The 5,452-nt window shown below is 47.1% G+C and overlaps 1 pseudogene; it reads left to right on the top strand.

Annotated features, from left to right (window-relative positions):
* Positions 1–247: 247 nt before the first annotated feature.
* LOC100432994 (actin, cytoplasmic 1-like) lies at positions 248–1,740 on the top strand (annotated as a pseudogene).
* Positions 1,741–5,452: the final 3,712 nt, after the last annotated feature.

The raw sequence follows: 5,452 nt of genomic DNA, 5'->3' as shown, positions 1-5,452 counted from the left end.
AGCTTGGTGACGCATGCCTATAATCCCAGCTACTTGAGAGGCTGAGGCAGGAGAATCGCTTGAACCCGGGAGGCAGAGGTTACAGTGAGCCGAGATTGCACTATTGCACTACAGCCTGGGCAACAAAAGCGAAACTCCATCTCAAAAACCAAACAAAACAAAAGAAGCCAAGACTGCATCCACCCTGTGAGCACAGAGCCTCGCCCTCTCCACTCCGCCGCCCATCCACACCTGCTGCCAGCTCACCATGCATGATGATATCACTGCTCTCGTATTCGACAACGGCTCTGGCATATGCAAGGCCAGCTTTGCGAGCGATGGTGTCCCCCGGGCTGTCTTCCCCTTCATCATGGCACCAGGGCATGATGGTGGGCGTGGGTCAGAAGGACTCCTATGTGGATGAGGCCTGGAGCAAGAGAGGCATCCTGACCCTGAAGTACCCCATTGAGCATAGCATCATCACCAAGTGGGACGACATGGAGAAGATCTGACACCACACTTTGTACAACGAGCTGTGTGTGGCTCTTGAGGAGCACCCTGTGTTGCTGACTGAGGCCCCTCTGGACTCCAAGGACAACCGCGAGAAGATGACTCAGATCATGTTTGAGACCTTCAACACCCCAGCCATATAAGTGGCCATCCAGGCCGTGCTGTCCCTGTATGCCTCTGGCCATAGCTGGCATTGTGATGGACTCCGGTGATGGGGTCACCAACACCGTGCCCATCTATGAAGGGTACACCCCTCCCCTACACCATCCTGCATCTGGACCTGGCTGGCTGGAACCTGACTGACTCCCTCATGAAGATCCTCACCGAGTGTGGCTACAGCTTCACCGCCACAGTCATGCAGGAAATTGTGTGTGACATCAAGAAAAAGCTGTGCTACGTTCCCCTGGACTTTGAGCAGGAGATGGCCATGGTGGGTTCCAGCTCCTGCCTGGAGAAGAGCTACAAGCTGCCCAATGGCCAGGTCATCACCATTAGCAACAAGTGGTTCTGCTGCCCTGAGGCACTCTTCCAAACTTCCTTCGTGGGCATGGAATCCTGTGGCATCCACGAAACTACCTTCAACTCCATCATGAAGTCGGATGTGGACATCTACAAAGACCTGTATGCCAACACAGTGCTGTCTGGCAGCACCACCATGTACCCTAGCATCACCAACAGAATGCAGAAGGAGATTACCGCCCTGGCGCCCAGCGCGATGAAGATCAAGATCATTGCCCTTCCTGAGCACAGGTACTCTGTGTGGATCAGAGGCTCCAATCTGGCCTCGCTGTCCACCTTCCAGCAGATGTGGATCAGCAAGCAGGAGTACAATGAGTCTGGCCCCTCCATCATCCACCGCAAATGCTTCTAGGTGGACTGTGACTTAGTTGCATTACACCCTTTCTTGACAAAACCTAACTTGCACTGAAAACAAGATGAGATTGGCGTGACTTTGTTTTTTTTGTGGCTGGGGTTTTCTTTTGGCTTGACTCAGGATTTAAAAACTGGAACGGTGAAGGTGACAGCAGTCAGTTGGAGCGAGCATCCCCCAAAGTTCTACAATGTGGCCGAGGACTTTGATTGTACATTGTTCTTTTTTTTAATAGTCATTCCAAATATCATGGGATGCATTGTTACAGGAAGTCCCTTGCTCTCCTAAAAGCCACCTCACTTCTCTCTAAGGAGAATGGCCCAGTCCTCTCCCGAGTCCACACAGGGGAGGTGATAGCATTGCTTTTGTGTAAATTATGTAATACATTTTAAAAAAATCTTCGCCTTAATACTTTTTTATTTTGTTTTATTTTGAATGATCAGCCTTCGTGGCTCCCCGTTTCTTGTCCCCAACTTAAGATGTATAAAGGCTTTTGGTCTCCCTGGGAGTGCGTGGATGCAGCCAGGGCATACCTGTACACTAACTTGAGACCAGTTGAATAAAAGTGTACACCTTAAAAAAAAAAAAAGAAAAAAAAGATGCTGTCAACATTGTTTTTCATTTAGAGAAAGGCAAAGTACAAAACATAAGATACCACTACATACACATCAGAATATTTAAGATAAGAAAGGAACTAACAATAACAAATGCTGTCAAGGATTTGAAACATCGGTACTGTCTTTCATTGCTAATGGGAATGCAAAAATGATACAACCATGTTGGAAGACAGTTTCCCAGTTTTTAATGTTCAACATAGTCTTACCATATGACCTAGTAGTCTTTCTCCTAGGTTTTCAAAACCACCTGATTTGAAAACATGTCCACACAGAAACCTGTACGTGAATGTTTATAACAGCTTTATTCATAATTATCAAAAACCAGAAGCAACCAAGATGTCCTTCAATAAGTGAATGGGTAAACAAAATGTGGCACATATGATGGAAAACTATTCAGCAAGAAAAAATGGGAAATACTATTTATCCACACAGTAGCATGGATGAATTTTTTTTTTTTTTTTTTTTTTTTTTGAGACAGTCTCACTCTGTCACCCAGCCTGGAGTGCAATGGCACCATCTCGGCTCACTGCAACCTCTGCCTCCTGGGTTCAAGTGATTCTCCCACCTCAGCCTCCTGGGTAGCTGGGATTACAGGCACCCGCCATCCTGCCCAGTTAATTTTTTGTATTTTTGTAGAGATAGGGTTTCACCATGTTGGCCAGGCTGGTCTTGAAACCCTGACCTCAGGTGATCCACCCGCCTTGGCCTCCCAAAGTGCTGGGAATACAGGTGTGAGCCACTGCGCCCGGCCTTTTTTTTTTTTTTTTTTTTTTTTTTTTTTTAATTTTGAGACAGTCTCACTCTTTCACTCAGGCTAGAGTGAAGTGGCATGATCTCGGCTCACTGCAACCTCCGCCTCCCAGGTTCAAGCAATTCTCCTGCCTCAGCCTCCCAAGTAGCTGGGATTACAGGCATGCACCACCACGCCCAGCTAATTTTTGTATTTGTAGTAGAGACAGGTTTTGCCATGTTGGCCAGTCTGGTCTTGAACTCCTGATCTCAGGTGATCCACCTGCCTTGGCCTCCCAAAGTGCTAAGATTACACATGTGAGCCACCATGCCCGGCCACATGGATAAATCTTGAGGGAATTTTGCTAAGGGGGAATAAAACAGACTAGAAATGCTGTATATTGAATAATTCCATTCACAAGACATTCTAGAAATGGCCAAACTATAGGGACGGAAAATGGATCAGTGGTTTCTAGGGACTAGGGAAAGGAGAAGTTAACTAGGGAAAGCACAGGCTGTTCTTTATTTTTATTTATTTATTTATTTTGAGATGGAGTTTCACTCTCGTTGCCCAGGCTGGAGTGCAATGGCGTGATCTCGGCTCACCGCAACCTCTCCTCCTGGATTCAAGCGATTCTCCTGTCTTAGCCTCCTGAATAGCTGGGATTCCAGGCACGTGCCACCATGCCTGCCTAATTTTGTATTTTTAGTAGATATGGGGTTTCTCTATGTTGGTCAGGCTGGTCTTGAACTCCTGACCTCAGGTGATCTGCCCACCTCGGCCTCCCAAAGTGCTGGGATTATAGGCGTGAGCCACTGTGCCCAGCTGCACAGGCTATTCTTTAGGGTGATGAAACTAACCCATATGGTACTGCAGGGATGGATATAGGACTTTAAGCATTTATCAAAACCCATAGAATCTATAGCAAAAAGGGTGTATGAAAACTTAATGTATGAAATTTCAAAAAAAAAAATCAACAGGGAGGTCAAAGATAAAGGGATGCAATTAGACTGTGCCTATGCTGAATGATTTACTTCCAAAAAGTAGGGTATGGAAAGGGGGAAGGAATAAAAGTAACTTCACAGTGGGGAAATCTGGCAGCCATCACCTTAACCAAGTGATTGAAGTTAACATCACCAGTAAAGGGACAAATAAATTTTTCTGTGCCCCTTGTGTGATGCACTGAGAAGCACATGTCACTTCTATAGTAACCATAGCCAAAATGTGTAATACAAATCTAACTATGAGGAAATGTCGGAAGAAAACAAAATTGAAGGACTTTTTTTTTTTAGACGGAGTCTGTCTAAAGGCTGTCTGTCACCAGGCTGGAGTGCAGTGGTGCGATCTTGGCTCACTACAACCTCCGCCTTCCAGGTTCAAGCTATTCTCCTGCCTCAGCCTCCTGAGTAGCTGGGACTACAGCTGTGACAGCGCCTGCCACAACGCCCAGCTAATTTTTTACATTTTTAGTAGAGACGGGGTTTCACCGTGTTAGCCAGGATGGTCTCGATCTCCTGACCTTGTGATCTGCCCGCCTCGGCCTCCCAAAGTGCTGAGATTACAGGTGTGAGCCACTGCGCCCGGCAGTGAGCAGCTTGTAGCTCTTCTCCAGGCAGGAGCTGGAACCCACCATGGCCATCTCCTGCTCAAAGTCCAGGGGAACGTAGCACAGCTTTTTCTTGATGTCACACACAATTTCCTGCATGACTGTGGCGGTGAAGCTGTAGCCACACTCGGTGAGGATCTTCATGAGGGAGTCAGTCAGGTTCCAGCCAACCAGGTCCAGATGCAGGATGGTGTGGGGGAGGGGTGTACCCTTCATAGATGGGCACAGTGTTGGTGACCCCATCACCGGAGTCCATCACAATGCCAGCTATGGCCAGAGGCATACAGGGACAGCACGGCCTGGATGGCCACTTATATGGCTGGGGTGTTGAAGGTCTCAAACATGATCTGAGTCATCTTCTCGCGGTTGTCCTTGGAGTCCAGAGGGGCCTCAGTCAGCAACACAGGGTGCTCCTCAAGAGCCACACACAGCTCGTTGTACAAAGTGTGGTGTCAGATCTTCTCCATGTCTATAAGATGCCAGGACAGTCTATAAGATGACCGGACTATTCAAAAAAGTCAAGATAGTGGCTGGGCGCGGTGGTTCACGTGTGTAATCCCAGCACTTTGGGAGGCTGAGTTGGGTGGATCACCTGAGGTCAGGAGTGTGAGACCAGCCTGGCCAACATGGCGAAACCTCATCTCTACTAAAAATACAAAAATTAGGCAGGCGTGGTGGCGGGCGCCTGTAATCCCAGCTACTCGGGAGGCTGAGGCAGGAGAATCGCTTGAACCAGGGAGGCAGACGTTGCGGTGAGCCAAGATCACACCATTGCACTCCAGCCTGGGCAACAAGAGCGAAATTTCGTCTCAAAAAAAAAAAAAAAAAAAAAAAATCAAGATCATGAAAGCAAAGAAAGACTGGGGAACTGTTTAAAGGAGACTAACCAGCCTGAAAACGAAATGAAATATGCAATCCTGGACTGGATCATGACTGGAAAAAAATGGTCTATAAAAAGCATCAGTTAAATTTGAATACAATCTTCAGAGTGAAACTCAGGCATCAGCACTTTTTAAAGTTCCTGGTAGATTTCCATGTGCAGCCAAATTTGAAAATCAGTAGAGTTTCTCCCCTAGTCTTCATTTAGACCTCACTACTGGCCCAATTAAACCAGGCAGTTTCTAACTTCTGCATAGTGT

Source organism: Pongo abelii, chromosome 4 (genome assembly GCF_028885655.2).
Source record: "Pongo abelii isolate AG06213 chromosome 4, NHGRI_mPonAbe1-v2.0_pri, whole genome shotgun sequence".
Taxonomy (NCBI): Eukaryota; Metazoa; Chordata; class Mammalia; order Primates; family Hominidae; genus Pongo; species Pongo abelii.
The sequence above is the reverse complement of the archived record's forward strand: the minus strand, read 5'-3'. Positions and strand labels throughout refer to the sequence as shown.